Source organism: Mauremys mutica, chromosome 21 (assembly GCF_020497125.1).
Source record: "Mauremys mutica isolate MM-2020 ecotype Southern chromosome 21, ASM2049712v1, whole genome shotgun sequence".
NCBI lineage: Eukaryota > Metazoa > Chordata > Testudines > Geoemydidae > Mauremys > Mauremys mutica.
Window position 1 is genome coordinate 15,764,969 of NC_059092.1, and position 21,944 is coordinate 15,786,912.

The 21,944-nt window shown below is 52.3% G+C and overlaps 1 protein-coding gene across 4 annotated transcripts in view; it reads right to left on the minus strand.

The window, feature by feature from the left end:
• Window positions 1–21,944, minus strand: part of IGSF21 (immunoglobin superfamily member 21) — a 250,853-nt gene that overhangs the window by 180,062 nt on the left and 48,847 nt on the right. The gene's annotated exons all lie outside the window — the stretch shown is intronic.

Sequence of the window (21,944 nt, forward strand, 5' to 3'; positions counted from 1 at the left end):
GGGGGATGCAGGTGGCTTCTGGCTGAGTGGCGTAAATGGAGGGGGATGGGACGCTGAATGGCGAGGAAAGATCGCCCGTGGGTTGGGATGGTATCATGGGACTCGCTCACTTCCTGGGTGACCTGGGGCAAGTCACATGCTTCCTCTAGACCTCCGTTCCCCATCTGTAAAGGGAAGACAGTACCACTGCCCTGCCTCACAGGTTACTGTACGTTATAAACTGTGAGCTGCCCAAATCTTTCAGTAAAGGGGTCCATAGAGAGAAACACCCCCCACCCCCACCCACACGGATATATATTATATGGTCTTATTTTTATGGCTGGTCCCCACAATAGAGTGACAGGCGCCTCTTAAAAACCAAAAATCAAAACACTGTTTCAGACACTGGCTCGGCTCAGCTAAGTACAAGCGGAACCCCAGAAGCTAAGCTCAGGTATGAGCCGAACACAGACCACTGGCCCATTGACTCCAGTCTCCTGCCAATGCCTTAAAGCAAACAAACCTCTTACCGCACCTGGTCAGTCAACGTTAAAGAGCAGGAAAACAATCCCATCCTGACCCCCTGGGAACTGGCTTTCACCCTGAAGCATGCAGTTTGATGGTCCCCTTGCAGCACAAGGATAACATCTACCCCTGTATTTAGGGGTTCCAGAAAAATCCTGATGCCCATGAGCACAAAACGTGGGTGCATTCTGAGGCCACAAGGACCCCGAGACATACCTGGAGCCCTCTTTCACCTTATTCAAAGGGTGACTGTGTGCTGAGTTCTCAGATCTCTGACAGACAGGGACAGCTCTGGCTTTTTTGCCGCCCCAAGTGGCAAAGCGGGAAAAAAAAAAAAAGAAAGAAAAAGAAAAAGCCACGATCGGCGGCACTTCGGCGGCAGCTCTACCGCACCGATTCATTTTTTGGCGGCAATTCGGCAGCGGGTCCTTCGCTCCGAGAGGGACTGAGGGACCTGCCGCCGAAGACCCGGACACGTTGCCCCTTTCCATTGGCCACCCCAAGCACCTGCTTCCTTTGCTGGTGCCTGGAGCCGGCCCTGCGGACAGACGTGGCCAGATTTAAAGAGAAAAAACAGATTTTTTTTTTCAAATCCGCAACACAAGCCCCTCTCGGTCTTCCCGTGCAGTGGCTGTGGAACCGAGACCAAGCTCAAACCCCAGATCACACCTTTGGGGGAAGTTTGGAAACAGATCCAGACTTCACAGTGTGGTTCCCTCTCCAGTTTGTTTGCAACATTTTGTTCCATTACAAAAAAGTGGCAGCGAGTGTTTGAATCTACAATTGAATGTTAAAGGTTGTTCTGAACAGCAGGAATGGGGGTGGGTTCATCTCTCTCAGAGGCAGCCCCGTCAGTCGCCACTGGCGACTTCAATTCATCAGCGTGAATCACAAGCAAACGCTGTAGAAGTTCTTGGTGTTCCCCCGCCCCCACCCTTTTGCTCTTTATAAGGAACTCGCATTTCGCTGCCAAGATGTTGCACGTGAAATGCAAACTTCTGATTAGATTACAGCCCATGGAAATACAGCCCTCTGATTAGATCATGGCCCATGGAAATACAGTCCTCTGATTAGACTGCATCCCAGGGGGATAAGACTCTCTCTTGATAGCGAGCGGTGGGAATTTTTGCTAGACACATAAGAAAATAAGAGAGAGAAATAGAATGTCCTGTTAAATCAGGAGTGACACGTTAATAAAAGGAAGCATAAAGCAACATGCTCAGTGTTTTCAATTACAAAGCATCTATGGGGGAAAGGATACAGGCTCCATGCACACCCTCACACAGCCACACCTTCTTAGCCACGTACAGGACTTCGACAACCGCTTGCATTGATAACGTCTGTATCGAGGGAACTAATGGTCCTCCCATGCACCTGTGTTGATTCCGTGAGTCACTGGGCTTCCATAGGGAGAGACCAGCTGTGGAGCATGGCCCTGGGTGGAATTTAACCCCGGGGCATATGCAAAGGGGGGCTGGCCAAGCTGGGCGAGCCAGAAAAGAGCTGCTCTGCAACCTCCGGTCTTATTACCCAGATTGCCTCTGGTTCCATGATCTCGGAGGAAGCCCTGATCGATGAATGGCCAGAACCCTCCGTGATCAGACATGTAAACAAAGGCATTTGCTTCCCAATGCTCAATGTGGAGCTCTGGCAGGGACGCCAGCAATGGCAGCCAGGGCAGAGGACTCTTCATTTAACTCCTTCGCTGCTGATGGACCTAGCAGCTCTCCTTCCTTGTAGCTGTTTTCTGTTCAGTGAGATGAGGGAGCAGGGACTCAGAGCCGGATGTCCTGGCTCAGGTCCATCTCTCACTCAAGTGTCTTGGGTGGGACTAGGTATTGCCGGATGAAGGCACCTTGGGCCTAATTTTTAAAGATGCTGAGCACCCACAATTCCAGTGGAAGTCAGGAGGAGCTGCAGGTACTGGGCACCTCTGAAAAAAAAATCAGCCTCAGATTCGACAGCCTGACACTGGGGCACCCAAAATCAGTGTTTACTTGTGAAAATTTTGGCCTGAGGAGATACACGCACAGAGGACCTCCCCACCACCGAAATGCAGCCATCTCTCAGATGGGATGTTGCAACCGTTTAAACAGCAACACGCCAAACAGTTTTATTGCAGGAAGTGAGAAAAAATATTCTATCCAACTGAGGCCCCCAGGAGAATTTGGGAAGGCAGGCTGATTCCATCTGGCTATGATTAATAACTCTGCTCTTTCTACAAATGATTGGGCTGTCACTTTTCTCCATCCTCCAGAAGCACAGTGGCCCAAAGCACCCAACTGGTGGATTGGTTCAGTGCCAGCTCCGGGGAAGAGTACCACATCCTGACTAAACAGGAACACTTTTTGCCTCACACACATTTTCCTCGGCAGTCTCTCACCCAAACAATTATGATGCCCAACCCTGCTTCGACCACGAGAGCCGTAGACACCTCCCTCCGAGCAGCCGCGTCTGTAGAAGACGGAGACCAAACCAATGTTTCTCTAGCAGGCAACAAAGCAGACAGCCCTTCGAGAGACCTCTCTCGTTTAAACATTCCTGCACTCCGACTGATGGAGAGAGAGGAAGGGGATGTGTGAGTGGGACAGATGGTGACAGATGGGCTGGCAGCCTCTGGTCCCTTCCACACAACTCCCAGAGTATTTGCTGTTGGGATTTTTTATTTTAAATAAACCTAGAGACAGTGTTAATCTAATATTAATATTTATTTGCTGACTCCTTTTCCTCCTCAGCTGTCGGAGGTTTCTGAAGGCTAATTTCAAACAGGTGACATGGGTAGCTAATGCATGGCCTCTCGCTCTGAAAGGAGGAGGGAGACAATACAGCAGGATTCATTGTGCCTCTTTGTAAGGCTGGGAATCTCTCCTGCACCTGCCTCATCTCCCTGCCCAAAAGAGCCAGCATCCCAGGTTAGAGCAACAGGCTAATCCTATGGATAGGCAGTGTGGTCCATCAGGTAGGGCCGTTGGACAAGCGTCAAGTCCTGGCTCTGCCACAGACTTGCTGTGGGACCTTGAACAAGACATTCCCCCTTCATTCTCCAGTCTGTAGAACAGGGATATTGATACTGGCTGCCTTTGCGAAGCATTTTGTAAGAGCTAGGTATGATTTCTTCCCGGATGGAGGATTGTAGTTTTGCGGCTGGGATCCGATTTCTAAGTCCCTATTGTGGCAGCTGTAGGGGGACAGCGATTCTTCAGCACCTTTCTATCTTTGCAGGCACATCCACACCCACGCCCCCCTCCTGGGAGTTCTTGTCCAAGCTAGAGAAGCAGGCTGTTGACTTATGTAGTAACTGGCATTATAGCCTCTTTGTCAGCTCCCAGAGCAGGACACAAACACACTTGGCTGTGTGTGAACCACGTTCTAGCCTGCGTGGTGCAGAACCCGGGCACCGGCAGACGTTGGGAATGAAAACATTTATCGTGGCACGTAAGGAGAGCCGCTCTGAGTGCAGTTGAAAGGCAACGTGGACCAAGCTGGTCACAGGAGGCTCTTGCATAACCACGATTGCACCTTCTCTCCAGCCAAAACAATGGTCCAACCTGCCGGTGGCTTTAGTGGCCATGGAGTGAATTCACCACAATGGAGGAATTCGTGTTTCCAGGGGCCACAGCATCACAGCACACCCAGTGCAAGGCAGAAAGGCCAGAAGTGAAGCCAGGAGAGCACATCAAGCAGGGCACGGTAAATCTAGTCCCAGTCAGAATCCCCAGCCACTGCCAGTCTCTGCGCCTCCCTCACCGCACACCAGCCCATCTTTCCTTCCACCTCCTTCGGTGTTTACTCCCTCCGTTCAGGGGTTTGACTGAGCATCCCTGACCGCTACCTGGTACTAACAGGGACAAAGCTGGCAGCCTCCCCACACGAAGGCCGCATACGCGATTGGCTTTGCAATGTGCCCCCTCAAGACTGCCACCTCCTCCTCAGCCCAGCCCCTTGCGGCCCGGGTGAGCTGCACCTTAAAAACCACCACCTTAATTGGCCCTGACTGGGATCCCTGCTAGCAGCCAAGGACTGAATCAGCCCTGGAGATGGGCTCATCTCTTAGCCCAGGGAGACCCCTCCAGGTTAAAGCACATGGTGGGATGAGATGAGGGAATGTTGTCCTGATGCTTATCACACTGTACCTGTTCTGTGGCTCAAAGGCACCTGCAGTTTCAGGGCCGTCCTGACTAGACACCTTTGACCCTCCAAATCCCACCCCTATCATTTGTTGTCCCTCATACTCGGTTGTTTCCTAAATCCTGTGGCCTGTCCCCTTAGTTCCTCTGGGCTCTGCCCATCTCCTCCTAGGATTCACCCAGGCTGGTACTGACAATGCACCTCTGACCCCCCACTCCCGTTCCTGTTGGCTCATTTGTTGACCCCCGTATTGAGTTGATCGCTGGCTCTGTGGCCCCTCCCCTATTTGAGGGGGCGGACCTTTCGTTCGGGTGGGCTCTGCCCACCCGCCTGGCGCTGACTATTGTGACAGGACAGAAGGCTCTAGAGTGACCAGATCTCCCGATTTTATAGGGACAGTCCCGATTTTGGGGTCTTTTTTAAAATATAGACTCCTATTACCTCCCACCCCCTGTCCCGATTTTTCACATTTGCTGCATGGTCACCCTAGAAGGCTCTAAACCAGCACAGTCCTGTCATTCGCCATGTTTTGGTGACACGACTAAAGTCATCCACGGAGCGTGAAACATCTGCCAGGAATTCACAGAGCTGTGCCCGGGGCGGGGCACAGAAGCGGTGGACGCCAATATCAACCTGGTTTCTTCCTACTTCCAAAACCACGTCGTCACCCTCCCCACCAGAGAGGTGTCCTGCTCGGCGGGCTCCTCGTATCTATCTGGAGTGGGCCTATCACCATGGCAACCCGGCAGCGCGGTATTTATGTGCAGCCTGGGGGCTTGCTAGCTCCCTATCCCACTTGTTTCCTTGGCTTGAGCTCCCTTTGGTCCCTTACAGCTTATGGAAACAACAGGCGACTGAACTGGATTGGATTAGGATCAGCACCTGCTGCTTCAGGTGGTTAATGCTTGCAGCTGTGGGGCGCTCACCCCACATTGGTACGATGGTGCCGTGGGACACGGGTTTATCTGACTGGTCCGGCGGGACTGTTTGAATCCCCTCCAGGTCAGGATGGGTGACAATCCTTGCGGTCCCCTGCACACAGGAATCCAAGCAACAGTTTGGGTCCCTGTCATGAGTAAATGCAGATGGGCCCCTCCGGCTCTAGCATCAGACCCAGCGAGGGGAGAAGAGTCTGGACGAGCTGGGATAAGTCTGGCTGTTCATATCCCCCTCTCCCCTGCGCCACCGCCCCTCAGGTGTCCACAAGTTCCCCTCTGCTGAGGTGCCAGAGATAATATTAACACATCATCATTTTAATCAGTGCATGATTAGCAGGGCTCATGCATAATTCACGCCAGTTCATATGCTGGCTTCCGTCACTCTCTTTTAGAACTGACAGCACAGCACGTGCTCGGCTGGATTCCGCTCCCTCCGTTTCTGTCCTTGCGCCGTGCCCCAGATGCTCAAGCAAGGGCAGCCAGGCTCAGCCTGGCAAAGAGAGAGCACCACAACCGGCACCGGGCTGGGCTCACTCCTCAACATGACTAGGCTGCAGTTGATGTCAACAAGAATGAGAGAGGAAGGAAAGAGGGAGCAAGGGACCACCCAAGATGTTGCCTTCTTGTTCACAAGGCGCCCCAGGGTGCTGGCTCTTTTTTTTCCCCCCAGAGTATTTTATGGTGGGAAGGAGAACCTGGCCTTTAGGAGCTGAAGAACCTGCACAGGAACTGAGTGTCATAGAATCATAGAATATCAGGGTTGGAAGAGACCTCAGGAGGTATCGAGTCCAACCCCCTGCTCAAAGCAGGACCAATCACCAGACAGATTTTTACCCCAGTTCCCTAAATGGCCCCCTCAAGGATTGAACTCACAACCCTGGGTTTAGCAGGCCAATGCTCAAACCACTGAGCTATCCCTCCCCCACCTTCTTGGAAGAGACTCTGGGTGTAACCCCTAGGAGGAGAATAGGATGAGCGGCTAGCACATGTGAAAAGTTGGGATGGGGGTGGAGGATAACAGGCCTCTATATAAGACAAAGCCCAGAATGTCAGGACTGTCTATAAACAATCTGGGACATTTATAGAGGGGAGGACCACTGGCCAGGTACCTATATTACATGGAGCTGTTGCAATAATTAATTCCTACCTGCAGTGGCCAGCAAAGACTTCAGTCCAGCTTCCTACCCAGAGGTCATCCAGACTAGGCATACTCGTTAGTGACCTGCTATTGATCCAGGAACGGGTAACCAATGACAAATCCTGCACTGTGAAGCCTTAAGGAGTTGCTAAACCAGAAGTGACTCAGATGAAGTGTAGGGATGTAAATGAGGAGAATCAGGCCCCACAGGGGGTGAAATCCGGGCCCCACTGAAGTCCATGCACATTTTGCTATGGACTTCAGTGGGGCCAAGATTTCACCCGGTGGGAATAAAGCGCGACTCAAAAAGAGAATCTAGGCTGAGACGTGACAACACCACGATACCGGACATGACCGAGCGGGTGGGGGAAAGTAAAGGCAATGAGAACACAACACTGCAACTGTATAAACACAAAGCCTCAAAGTGGGGTGCAGGACTTGACCCCACAACCTTCTGAGACCAAGAGGCACAACTGCTACCGACTGAACCAAACCAAGACGAGAGCAGAAATGGTTAAGTAAACATATCTTGACTTGCAACGCTTTGTAACATCTTGTTCATTAAAGATTAAATGCCAGCAATTGTTCTCTTTCCTGTGAGCATGGCAAAATACTCCTCTCTCCCCCCTACTCTGTCCCTGGCTCCAGAAATGCCTTATTTATGATCTTACAGGCAATTTACAATTCAAATGTGTCACTGCCTCTCACTGTTAACTGGGGGGCGAGGGGAGGAACGCATGTGGGGTGGAATAAAAAAAACCAAACCCGATTCTGGGAGTGCCAGATCTGTCTATTCTTGGCGCGTTGCTCTTTATTATCGTGAGCAAAGCGCTGGCACACTCCTAGCTGTAACCTTTTTAACGGGGGAATAAATATTTTAACGCAGGTTAAATGACGCCAAGTGAAATCGGATGTGGCAGACAGAACAGGCTTCACACTTCCAAATGAGCGGCTGCTTTTGTAAAAAAGAAGGTGGGGGAAGAAAACGTGTGTGTGTGTGTTTGCTAAAGACTTTAGCCGGGAGGGTGAATACATGCAAGTCTGCCTCATTAATATTGAGTGGCTTGGCAGGCTTTGTGCCCAGCTGCACGAAAGGCAAGGAGGCGGAAACGCCACCCCCAGCAGGGAACAGGTTAAAAGGATGATCTTGTGCCCATTGAAGCGGATGGCAAAACTTGCATCAACTGTAATGGGGGCAGGATTGGGCCCAACTCATGGATCCCTCCCACCTGAAAGCTCCTTAGAATGGCAGCCCCAGCACACTTCCATTTCCAGCCCTGCCCTCCCTGCTCCCACAGCCTCTCCTCCAGTGTTCATCCTGTAACGTAAAGGCAGTGCGGGCTACTGGATAGGACACAGGCCATGAAGACAGCAGAGCCCTGGCTTCGTTCCTGTCGTTTCATCCTTCTATGCCTACGTCTGGTCTGTGAGCTTCTCGTACCATACAGCTGCCCAGGGCTTAACACGTTGGGGCCCTGATCTCAGCTGGGGGTCTCTGTGTCCTACCAGAACACAGAGTTCATAATCACTTAGTAGTACAGTTATCCTAATATTACATATTTCCCATGCACATGAAACCTTCCCCTATCCTCAGGGTATTCCAAAGCTCTTCATAAACTATACACAGGACACACCAGACCAGTGAGATGCAGCCATCTCTAGGGTGCAGGCGGGTAGCAACCAACCAGCACAGGGTTGTAGCAGGGAGGGTAGAGGCTAAGGAGAATTTTGGCCAATCCTGGAGCAATCCTCCTGCTTGGATGCGAAATGCCAAGAAACCTTTAATGTTCCAAAGAGCAGAGTTTAAGGACCCCACCAAGATTCCAAGCTCCATGAAGCTCAGTCAGTGGACCTGGGAACGACTTCTCCTAGGAGATGGCTCAAGGTTTCAAGAAGGTGGTTGAAAAATGAGAGAAGGTTCACAGAAGAGCCATGAGAGTGGATTTAAAGAACGAGAAAACATGCCTTATAGTAATTGAGCTCCGTGAGTCTATCTAGCATAACAAATAGAATCATAGGACTGGAAGGGACCTCGAGAGGTCATCTAGTCTGTACTCATGGCAGGACTAAATATTATCGATTTTAACTATTCTATTGAGGTGTTTGTCTAACCTGCTCTTAAAAATCTACAATGATGGAGATTCCACCACCTCCCTAGGCAATTTAGAGAAGGTGAAGGGGTGACTTGATTACAGTCTGTAAGTACTTACACAGGGAACAGATATTTAATAATGGGCTCTTCAATCTAGCAGAGAAAGGTCTAGCACGATCCAATGGCTGGAAGTTGAAGTTAGACGAATTCAGACTGGAAATAAGGTGTACATTTTTAACAGTGAGGATAATTAACCATGGGAACAACATACCAAGGATTGTGGAGGATTCTCCATTGCTGACAATTTGCAAATCAAAATTGGATGCATTTCTAAAAGATATGCCCTAGGAGTTATTTTGGGGAGGTTCTATGGCGTATTCTACATAGAAGGTCAGACAAGATGATCACAATGGTCACACTTCTGGTGTTGGAATCTATGAATCTAGTGTTCCCAGCGGCCTGCTGTGCATTGCAAATACAATACCAAAGACACTATGCCAAGCCACTTTCTGGCTATTATGGCAAATTTCAGAGCTTCTCCAGTTCCCACCATTGGGATCCTGCATATAAAACCTTTCCAACAAAACAAGGATGATCCTTGCTAAAGGCCCTGCTGGTGAACCAATTAAACCAGAACTGGGTCACACATACATTGCAAAAAAAACTTTTACAGAACTCTGCCTGGTTGACAGTTTGCAAAACTTGTGTGAAATGGAAGCATTTCTGCATACATACATCAAAACCAACCTGAGCCAGATTTCCCCATGAACTATTTACTGCATGTTGTGAAGTGGAAAAGTCACTTTCGCTCAAAGGGTCTCACTGAAGTGAAAGCAGCCAAGTGTTATTTATTCCCATATTTTAACAGGTTGAAGAGGAGCTAAGTGGTCCTGAGTTCTAATCCCACCTCTACCAGTGGCTGTGCTTGGCAATTACAGTTTGCTTTGCAAACATTATTGAATTAAACCACATGACACTTAAGAGCTAGATAAGTAAACGTTACCCCAGCTTTCCAGTTGGAGAATCTGAGGTTCAGAGAGATTAAGCCCCAAGTTTTCAAAAGTGGCCACTGATTTGGGGGTGGCTTCTGCTTCCAGATACCAGATTTGAGATGACTTGGGTTCTCATTTGAAGTCCGTGGGAGTAGCAGATGCTCATCACTTCGTGAAAAGCAGGTCTCAGGTATCCCAAGCTGAGCATCCAAAAACTGTGATACACAGACTCAGGGTACACAAACACTATACACTAATATCGGGTCTGTGTGATCTGGGCTGGTCAACTTGGCATTTCCAACCCCACGCTTGAACGTCCACACTGTGTTGTAAACCCTGAATTATAATTGCTGGGCCCGGGGCCCACAGCCGTGCTACCACGTCCATACTGCCCCATACAGACCTTCTGGCCCAGGGCTGCAGTGTGCGCTGCAGCCACACTGCAAAGACAAGATTTGGATCCGAGTCTCCACAGGACTCGGGCTCTGACACACCCCCCTAGCAGGGTCCTAGAACTCAAGTCCTGAGTGCTAGCTGACCTTAGAATCATAGAAGATTAGGATTGGAAGAGACCTCAGGAGGTATCTAGTCCAATCCCCTGCTCAAAGCAGGAAAAAACACCAACTAAATTATCCCAGCCAAGACTTTGTCAAGCCGGGCCTTAAAAACCTCTAAGGAAGGAGATTCCACCACCTCCCTAGGGAGCCCATTCCAGTTCTTCACCACCCTCCTAGTGAAATAGTGTTTCCTAATATCCAACCTAGACCTCCCCCACTGCAACTTGAGACCATTGCTCCTTGTTCTGTCATCTGCCACCACTGAGAACAGCCAAGCTCCACCCTCTTTGGTACCCCCTTCAGGTAGTTGAAGGTGCAATCAAATCCCCCCTTCTGCAGACTAAATAAGCCCAGTTCCCTCAGCATCTCCTTATAAGTCATGTGCCCCAGCCCCCTAATCATTTTCGTTGCCCTCTGCTGGACTCTCTCTGATTTGTCCACATCTCTTCTGTAGTGGGGGGACCAAAACTGGATGCAATACTCCAGGTGTGGTCTCACCAGTGCCGAAGAGAGGGGAATAATCACTTCCATCGATCTGCTGGCAATGCTCCTACTAATGCTGCCCAATATGCTGTTGGCCTTCTTGGCAATGAGGGCACACTGCTGACTCATATCCAGCTTCTCGTCCACTGTAATCCCCAGGTCCTTTTCTGCAGAACTGCTGCTTAGCCAGTCGGTCCCCAGCCTGTAGCGGTGGATGGGATTCTTCCATCCTAAGTGCAGGACTCAGCACTTGTCTTTGTTGAATCTCATCAGATTTCTTTTGGCCCAATCCTCCAATTTGTCTAAATCACTCTGGACCCTACCTCTACCCTTCAGCATATCTACCTCTCCCCCCCAAGTTTAGCATCATCTGCGAACTTGCTGAGGATGCAATTCATCCCATCATCCAGATCATTGATAAAGATGTTGAACTAAACCAGCCCCAGAACCGACCCCTGAGGCTCTCGGTTTGATACCTGCTGCCAACTAGACATGGAGCCATTGATCACTACCCATTGAGCCCGACAATCTAACCAGCTTTCTACGCACCTTATAGTCCATTCATCCAATCCATACTTTTTAAACTTGCTGGCAAAAATACTGTGGGACACTGTATCAAAAGCTTTGCTAAAGTCAAGGTATATCATGTCCACCACTTTCCCCATATCCACGGAGCCAGTTATCTCCTCATAGAAGGCAATCACGTTGGTCAGGCATGACCTGCCCTTGGTGAATCCATGTTGACTGTTCTCTGAATCAGACTGATTTGTGTGTGGACAGTAGGGAGGCTTAGGCTAAAACCTGATCCTGAGCCTGAGTTTAGTATGCAGGGTAGATATACCCTTGGTGGCCACTTTTGAAAATTGGCACCTAAACTATTCAGTGAACCAGCATCACAGCCAGTATCTAAACCACATAGTTCCATCGGGCCGCAGCATCCTCCACACTGACTCCCTGCATACGCTTCCCTGCTCATGCCTCAAGCTTCCACATGGGAGCATGATATTTCCTTGCCTCCCTCTCAGACACATCCACTCCGCAGTCCTTTGCTTTAATGGCAGCATTGAAATGAGCATAGTGAGCCAGAGAACACAAGGCTGCAAGTGTGGGCTTGTATCATCTGCAATGCAGGTCAACCAACGACCCAGAAACAAGGCTGCCTTCCAAATCCTGGCATCCCCGCAGCTTGGGCGAGAGAAGGTGGAAACACGCTGGATTCACCCACTCCGAGGGCTTGTGTGCACCTCATGTAACAAGTGATTTGCAGTTTTACCGCCACAAGGCACTTTTCCCATTGGCCAGTGCATCTCCCCTAAGGGGCTGCATTGGTGCAGTCACAACCCCTACCCCTTATGTAGGGCTTAGGGGAGACCCACGTCTCCCTGCTTGCCCTGTAACAGGCTGCCAGAACCCCGATGCTGCGGCAGGCCAGGGAGAAGAGCCTCATTAGTGCCGAGAGGGAGAGCCCTGCCGGCGGAGAGCAAACTGCATTAATACTGTGTAAACAGGATATTAACAGGCCGACCAAACAATTAAGAGCCGGTAATTAAAATTCATCTTCCTTCACACCGCAGCGTATTAAAAGTACAAACATTTAATTATATGCCTCTTACCTCACTGATTTGCATAAATGGGAAGAAACACTTATCAGTTTGCACCTCTAATTATTCTTTGTGTGTTTGCTGGGCCGGGCGAGGAGGAGGCGGCATTCGGCTCAGAAGGTTGGAGAGAATCGACGTAGAGGAGGAGGAGGAGGAAGCGGCTTGATATCCACACCAAAGCACCGGCAACGCAGAGAGGCTTGAGAACGGATCAGGCCACGCACCCGGGAGACTGCCTGGCCTAGGCGCTTGCTGTTCGCAGCCTCGGCGTGAACCATTTGATTGGTGGGTGTGGCTAGCAGGCAAGGATCGGATCGGATCCAGCAAGGAGCCTGCACTCTCGGGGCGATTCGTAACGTCCTAGGCCTTGGCAGGCTGTGGATTTGCTAGGTCTCCGTAGCTTTGAGGTGTCAGAAGGGCTAGATGTCCCTGGCGACGGCCAGAGGTTTGAGAGTCACCGTATAGCATGGAACAACGGAGCTCTGTCCAGCACCCGATGGTGGCCCACGGACAGCAGGCTGGTGATCTTGGGCTGGCTCCTCCTCCTTGGTTTCACCTTCGTCTACAGACCTCCGAGCTGCAAAGTGAAGGGGCGCTTGGAAGAGCCCTTGCAAGCCAGGAGGTGAATCCACCCAAGCTGCCTGCGCTATGGGCTGCTGATAGGTGCGAGCGGGAGGCAAGGCTACAAGGAGCTGCACTCAGAGAACAGAGCCCAGAGCAGGAGAGAAATGTCCAGTGGCATCTAGCACTTGGGAGGGGGGTAGGAGGAGAGGAGGACCAGGTGGCTGGGCAATATTTCCAGGGGAGAACGGGCCAGGTATCCACACATGTATAGGGAAGCAAGCAGGGGAGAAGACACCAGAGAAGCAGGAAGATGAGGTGACTGGTAAGCACGTGCCCAAGACCAGAGAGCTGGAAAGCACATGTCAGGAGCCACCCAGAGAGCAAGACACCAAAACCAGGAAATGTGCCGGGGGGAATGGAAAGGCAGAGGAAGGGATACGCATGACTCCATTCTGAGATATTATATATATATATATATCTCCCACAGTATTCTTGCCAGCAAGTTAAAGTAGTATGGGCTGGATGAATGGACTATCAGGTGGATAGAAAGCTGGCTAGATCATCGGGCTCAACGGGTAGTGATCAATGGCTCCATGTCTAGTTGACAGCTGGTTTCAAATGGAGTGCCCCAAGGGTCGGTACTGGGGCCGGTTGTGTTCAATATCTTCATTAATGATCTGGAGGATGGCGTGGACTGCACCCTCAGCAAGTTTGCAGATGACACTAAACTGGGCGGAGTGGTAGATATGCTGGATGGTAGGGATAGGATACAGAGGGACCTAGACAAATTAGAGGACTGGGCCAAAAGAAACCTGATGAGGTTTCAACAAGGACAAGTGTAGAGTCCTGCACTTAGGATGGAAGAATCCCATTTACTGTTACAGACTGGGGACCGAATGGCTAGGAAGCAGTTATGAAGAAAAGGACCTAGGGGTTACAGTGGACGAGAAGCTGATTATGAGTCAGCAGTGTGCCCTTGTTGCCAAGAAGGCTAACAGGATTTTGGGCTGTATAAGTAGAAGCATTGCCAGCAGATCGAGGGACGTGATCATTCCCCTCTATTCAACATTGGTGAGGCCTCATCTGTAGTAGTGTGTCCAGTTTTGGGTTCCACACTACAAGAAGGATGTGGAAAAATTGGAAAGAGTCCAGCAGAGGGCAACAAAAATGATTAGTGGGCTGGAGCACATGACTTATGAGGAGAGGCTGAGGGAACTGGGATTGTTTAGTCTGCAGAAGAGAAGAACGAGGGGGGATTTGATAGCTGCTTTCAACTACCTGAAAGGGGGTTCCAAAGAGGATAGATCTAGACTGTTCTCAGTGGTACCTGATGTCAGAACAAGGAGCAATGGTCTCAAGTTGCAGTGGGGGAGGTCTAGGTTGGATATTAGGAAAAACTTTTTCACGAGGAGGGTGGTGAAGCACTGGAATGGGTTCCCTAGGGAGGTGGTGGAATCTCCTTCCTTAGAGGTTTTTAAGGTCAGGCTTGACAAAGCCCTGGCTGGGATGATTTAGTTGGGTTTGGTCCTGCTCTGAGCAGGGGGTTGGACTAGATACCTCCTGAGGTCCCTTCCAACCCTGATATTCTATGATTCTATGATATATTTATTATAAAGGGCAAATGCCGCATATCCCATCACACAGCTACAATTGCATCAACACTTTTCTCATGGCTGGGATTTGAGTAAGGGAGAACGGGGAAGCACATCTTTCCCTCCTCCACTAAAAGCAGAGTGACATTCCCTCTCCTCTCCAGGGCTGGGGCGAGCCGCAAACCCCCATCCTCTTCCTCCTCAATCTACGCGGTGAGAGCTCCCGCCTGGGTTTCACTCTCCTTTGACGCCTGTCCTCGGGGTAATTTGCCATGCAAGCAGCAACTGCAGGGTTGCCAGGAGGGGAACTGCCCAGGAGACACCATCTCTGCGGAGATGTGAAGCCGCCTCAGATGTCTTGTCAGAGAAGGTGCGGGGCTGGCTTGGGCTCCGAGCTCGTCCCCCAGCCCCTGCACATCCCAGAGTGGCAGGCTGCATCTCAGCTACTAGACCAAGTCCCTGTGAGTCATCGTTTGGATCCCACAAAACAAAACAAAAGCATCAGCCCATCTGACTCACCAAAGCTGGGAACCAAGTGGGAGCAGAGCAGTGAGACGGAGAATATTCCATTGTCCGCAGGGCTCCACTCGGCCAGCTAGCGTGCGCATGCACCTGGCTGGGGAGGCCTGTTAGTCGCAAGGACACCAAGAGGCCAGAAAAAGAGAGATGCAAACAATAAATAATGCGTCCATTAATTAAACGCTAGCTACGGAGACACTTTGGCCGACGCCTGGCCAGTGGAAACGGCGCCAAGAGCTCTGCCAGCTCTGCACAAAGCAGCCCGAGCATCGGTCTCCAACAGGTTAACGGGCTGCCCCTCGCGCCGAAGAGCCAACAGCCAGGAAGCTCAGCCCTGCCTCCTGTGCAGTTCTCCTCCCCACAACCTGCCTCCTCGCCCTGGTACCAGGGACGGGGAGGTGCCCCGCTTGCCCTCTTCTTAGCCCCGTAAGCCCCAGCTCTGCAGCTCTCTGGGGGCTCCTGAAGAAGCCGCTATAAACACCAGCTTTCTGCTAGAAGATAAACTGCAGCAGAATCTGCACAGTCCTGATAAATTAAACCAGGCAGGAGCTCCCCTAGACCCATCGCTGGGACACCACCACGTGCATTAGAGCGAGCTGGGCTAGGAAGCTGTTAAAGTCAATCTGGGGCCTGAGAGGACATACAGCCGGCTGGCAGGAGGCACTTTATCAGGGTAATAGCTTGTTTGCTCACGTCTCTCTCTCTCTGCCCTCCCTTCCCCCAGCAGCAGGTTGGAGCTGGGCCATGGAGACGGTACAGTATGCCACTGACTATATTGGATGCAGGAATCGTATGCAGTCCAGACTGTCAGCAGGAGCAGGGGTGGGTAGTCACGTTCTCCCCCAGAGCGTGCAGTTTGGGGCATGGGATGCCGGCTGGAGCAAAGCCGGCAGGCACCCAATGACTGATGCAGAGACAGCATATGCCAGGAGGCAGGTGTTCTGATCAGGGTGCTGCGAGGCGCTGCATGTCCACAGCTAGCAGCACTCGGGGTAACAAGGTGCAGCCGCAAAGACCAGAGGGTTTGGGGTTCATTTGGAAGCAGTGCATCCACATCAAATAGCTCCCCAGTGTTCCCTCCCCGGACCCCACTTCCTTCCCCCCCCAAGGCTCATAGGGACCCTCACCTGTCCTTCAATGTCAAACCACTCCAGCTCCTGCCCCAGCAGAGGGAGCCTGAAAACACCAGCACCCCCACCAGGCAGGCCCCACTTTCAGAGGTGCTGTGGATGCAGGAGTCCCTCTGCAACCGGAGCGAGCCGTGGATGGTACTTAGCCCCTCTGAGGACAAGGCCAGCACTGGAGATTACGTTTCCCCTCCATTTGCTAGGGGAATCCTAACAGTGCCAAAGCATCCCAAGTTAAACCCATCTGGGCTGGGGAGAGGCGGGGAATCCTTGTCAGGCTAATGAAGCGCAGGTCAGGCATGCCGGGCAGGGCAGCCGCTGCAGATTCCCGGCAATACTTGAAGAGGTTCTGCAGGGATGTGAAATTCCTCCAGAGAACAGAGCTCCCAGGCACGCTGGGGGAGGAGAGAGAAGTGTCCCTCTCCGCACAGATCCTGATGGGTTCCCACAGCAAGACACGCAATTGCGCTTCACGAGAACGCCCATAAATATCCCGTTCTGGGCACGCGATTCATCGCCTCGCTCAATACGCGCCTCGGAAGCGGCGGTAGAGCATCCTTCAAGGCTGCACAAAGTAACCTGGCTCCAACGGCCGCGTGGCTATTCCAGCTGCGATGGGACTGGCGGGGGGAGAACCATGCACGGTCCGGAGCCGATCCTGCTCCGGGTCTCGGCTCTGTAGCCGGGGGCCCGGGGCCCTGTCTGGTGCTGGAGAAATCACAGCTCACGGCAAGGGGAAAATGCAACCTAGGAAGGGCCCAGCATCACTCAAGACGGGGTCATTTCCATAACCTCGGTGCGTCTCACTCGTTCCCATCGGGCCCGATTCCCAGTCCCGCCGACTCTGGGCGGCACGAAGGGGCCTTGAACAGGTGGAATTGCCCCTCCCCCTTGAGATTTCCCTCCATGCAGCGGGGGCTCCCTGGCAGTGTAACGCTGGCATCGGGGCTCTACCGGCCTTGCTCCCAGCTCGGTGCAGGGCCCGCCCTGGGGGCAGGGCTGGGTAGGGATGCGATTTGTGTCCCCTGCATTCTGGCTAGTCCCTGCTTCCCAGTGGCTGTGGAAAGCAGTGCATAAGCTAGAGCAGCCCCGAGGCTGCTGTTTGTGCAGGCTCCAAAGCTGGACCAGCACATGGGGAGGGAACAGGGTGACAAAGCCACTTGACCCACTCTCCTTCTCTGCCCTACATGCAGGAACGGAGAAGCAGAGAGGCAGGATCGTTGTCTTTTCTCTCCTCCTTCCTACTACCCTCATCCATTTCTTTCTTTCTTCCACCATCTTTCTGCCCTATGGCCTTTCCCCAGCATTCCCACGCCTGCTCCCCTGCCTCCCCCCGCAGGGAAAGAGCAGGTGGCCTGGCCTGGAGCCGCATGGCAGAGGACGAGCTGGGGCTTAGCATGATCGAACTGGCAAGTTCTAATCTGGGGCCCGATCCGGCACGGTGCTGATTGCTACTGACTTCAAAAGGAGGCTGGGGCCCTTGGAGAGCAACTCTTTGAGGCTGTCGTCCTTACCCCAGTGCAGGAAAATCTGGCCCCCTATCTAAACAAAGTGCCCAGCTAGCCGTGCTGTGTATAGAGACACCCCCCGGCCCCTCATGCCCACTTGTGGGAGCCTGCATCACACAGTCTGCCAGCAACACTCCCCAGCACTCAACACCGCCGTGGGTCAGCCAGCTGGGGTCATGGCTGCAGTGGGCTCTGCCTGCCCCCTCCGCCCCCGTCGGGTGAACGCACTGTCCCTGACACCAGCACGCAGCCGGAGACCCCGTGCTGTGCCCGCAGCTGGGCCCACTCCATCAGCGACTCCGGCTCCACAGCACGGCGCGTGCCAGACGAGGCACCGAGGGCTTTAAAAGCAGCCGGCTGCCTCCCCTTCTGCCAGGAGCCACTGGGAATTTGCCGACGCCCGCAAATTTCCCTGGCTAATGGGTCACGGCAGGCATGAGATTAATTAGATCGGCGCAGGGACTCAGCACAAAAGGAAACGCTGAAAAACAACTCTATATTTTGGGTCCATCGAAATGATTTGTTTCAACAAAGTCCTTTGGTCTCACGTTCGGCTTTTTATATTGTAGATTTGATTATAATAGAATAAAAGGATACAGGACACCACACAAAATAAAAAAAAAGTTTAAAACCAAAAGTCATTTCAGAAGAAAAAAAAACTAAAAAAAACCAAACCCTTTTTGTTCAGAAAACAATCCCCCCTCCCCCATTTTCTTGTGAAACAAAATTCCAGCGAAATCAACCCGATTTGGAACAAACTGCCTGTTCTAATCGACTACGGTCCCATTGAAGCTTCTCTGACCAGCTCTAATCACCTCCCTGCTTGTCCTAAGCACCCATGCCCTGCTGCCTGCCATCTGAGCTTCCCCATTTCCACAGGGGCGGGCGCTCATGCAAATAGAAATGGAAAATGAATTAAAAAAGGGGCATGAACAGGGCAGACAAACTCCGCTGAGAAGCCAAGAGGATGTTCCCAGAACCATTTTTCCACGATCTGTCCAGCGGTAGTTGCTGGAGTCCATTCCCAGCGTCGCAGGCCATGCTGGCGTGACAGGATACAGACTCCTAGATTCAGTGCCTAGCTCAGGCCGGCGCAGTCCTGTGCTTAAGGCAGTGGACTAACCCACAAGACACCAGGATTCAGATATCAATTTGGACACTGACTTTCTATGGGACGATCACTCAAGGTTTGTCTCGGGTCTTGTCTACACATGGAGCGCCTTGTTCTGGTTTGGCTTAATTCACTTCAAAAGTGGTTTAGGCCCAACTGGAACAAGCCACTCTCACCCCAGAATCAGGATGTCTACATGAGGAGTTATTCAGGAGCAGCCATTGCACTTGAAATTCACATCCTTTCTTAATCCGAATGAACCCTCAAGTGTCGGCAAGCTCTCAATTTCTACAGTTATAACAGCACTTTGGGAGGGTGTACAGCACCTGGCACGCCGGGGCCCTGAGCATGGTTGGCAAGCTGGATAATAAGGAAGACACGACACTTTGGGAGCTGTAGTGAAAGCAGAGGGATGGAGATAGCTAAGTGAGACTAGCAGGTGCCTCGGATTGACAGCATCTGAATTCATTTCTTCCCCACCAGAGCAAACTAATCAACCCCAGGGTAAACCTCGGCAGAGAAGCAGCAGCACCAGATGCCCAGGGATCAGCTAGGCCTCCGGAAGCAGTTGCATAAGTGAACGCTAACAGGCAGCCGAAGGCGCCGGGGAGCAGGGCCATCCCTGGTGTCTGACTTATTCTTGTTAAGCAATCGAAAGGGGCAGCAACAGCCCTGGGAGCCAGGCGAGCTGGACTCCCGGCCCTAATTCACGACAGTGCAGGCAGGATAATTAGCCCGCTTTTAAATATTAATGGGCTGTAATGAGACTCCACTGGACGAAGTGCTGGGCAATGCTGGACTCATTAGGGATGCGGCGAAACGGAGAGCACGGAGCCGGCAGCTTGTGGCCAGGAGGGGCTGGATGAGGACAGGCCTTCGGGTGCAATGTACAGTTCGCTTTGCGCTCCCAGCCCGGCCTCCCTCCCCATTCAGACCCACCTCTACCTTACACCCCCAGCCCCCCGGACTGGTGCTAGACCGGCATTTGACTCTCTCTACGCACAGATGGCGGCCCCGCCGAAGGCGAGGTGACCCAGAGCCACAGTGCAAGCTTGCCTCCCTTCTTTATCTAGTCCCGGGACTGTATCCTTCCATGCTAGACGCTGGCCCTCCAATTCTTTTGTAAAGGGAAGCCCTGGAGCTGCACCACCCTGAGACGGAGCCTCAGGCTTCAGCACCTCTGCTTCCCCCAGTGGCTCCTTTAGCTGGCTCCAAAAAGAACATGACGCCCCTGAGAAAGACCTCCTGCCTTCCCCCCGTCACCCTGAACAAGCGCAGAGTAAGAGAGGAGAAAGGGAGTCCAGTGGAACTGTATCCAGGGGAAGCTGGTGGCATCTGAACCTCGACCAGCAAACCTGGCACAGGGCCTCTGTCCGAGTCCCTTTCCTTGTGTGTCCCGTTCTAGGGTTAGAGTCACCCACTGACACACTAACCCTGCCCTGGACCGGACGCCTCTCTGAGACGGCCCCAGGAAATCACATCGTCCTATGCGGGGGGCTGCCCCTTAGTCCAGACACAGAAGCAGCAGATCACTGGGAGCAAGGAGCGCCTGGAATTTCGTCCTGGCTCGGACACTTGACTCCCTCATGGGGCAGGTCATCTCTCTGTGGCCCAGGCTGCCCATCTGTAAAAATGGGAGGGGAGCAGGAGGGCCAAGTGGGAGACATGGGGCTGAGCCCCCAAATCAGGATTTTGAGCACCCCAAAGATGGGGAGTGGTTGGATCAGAGGCCAGTCTGCTAGAGAGGGAGGATCCAGGTGCAGACCCCAGGCCCTCCTTTGAGTTTGTGGGCCCAGGGGGTTGATTCAGGAGCATCTCACTAGTTAATCATTGGAAAGGGCTTTGAAGGAGTTAAAGGTAGAGGCGGATTGGCGACCAGTCCTGGGATCGGAGCCCCGTGCTCCCTCCCTTGTGCCCGCCTGGTCTAGCACGTGGCAGATTTGGGGCGCTGCTTGGTACTGCCAGGTCCTAGATTACGCCTCAGCCCCAACCAGCCTGTGCTCTCCTCATCCCCATTCGGCAATACCAGAGCCAGCCAGGCCCATACCCCGCTGCGAGCCATGGGGGAGAGAGACCGACAGAGTTAGTGCCTTCCACCCCGGGGTGTGCAAAAGGGGGAATGAACCGTCTGCCCAGGGAGATGCATTAGAACTAGCAACCCCGTCAGAGCTGGGGTCAATCTGATAGGTGCAAGGCCTTATGTAGCATCTCCTGGGAACCCTGCAGCCTGCGTCACATTCACCCATGAACCCAGAGCGCTGCCTAAAGCTGTGCAGAGATTTCAAAGTAACTGCTTTACAAACCTCTTCTACGGGAGCATGTTTCTGCTCTGGAAGCCGTCGTTGCTGCTCTAGGGGGGATGGGAACAGACTTAAAAGGCAGCGAGGAATCCTGCCTCTTCCATAGGATGCTGTGAAACAGGCCTTCTGACGCTCACACACACAGTACGCCTGGAAGGCAACAGACCATGTGTGGGGTCCTCAGGCAGGACAAATCAATATGGCACTTGTTCAAAAGGTCTGTGTTCAACAGAGCTCTCACCAGCCAGGCTCCTTCTTCTTCCAAGGGAGAGGAGCTGGTTGCAAAAATCCCATTACAGACAAAAGGATCTGGGGAGAGAACTGGAACTGAGACACCGGGCTCCAGCAAACACTGGCTCAGAACCTCACCTCGTGGTAATCGGTCACCGCCGTTGACTTCAGTGGAGCTACACTGACTGACACATGCTGTCAATCTGTGCCCCCAAGTAAGGCTGCTGCCCTCCCCCGGTTCCAACCATGACGCCGGCTTTGGCTGAAGGAGGAGAACCTCAGCGGCTGGAGCCTCGCACGTCTCCAGAGGAGGGTGTGACGCGCTTACCAAGTGGGTACTGCCTCCTTGCAGAACCAGGGCAGAGTCTGGGCACTGCGGTGGGCAATTCAGTCTCTGTGGCCAGGGTAAATCAACAATTTAAACAGCCTTCGCGGTACCTGGTGTTTGACGGCGGACATCTTGGCCAACAACCTGGATCACACCAGAATCCTCCAAAGCTAAAAGCAGCGGCTGCTATAGCTTGAGCTAAAACTTGCTAGCCAAAATAGTGAGCCACTG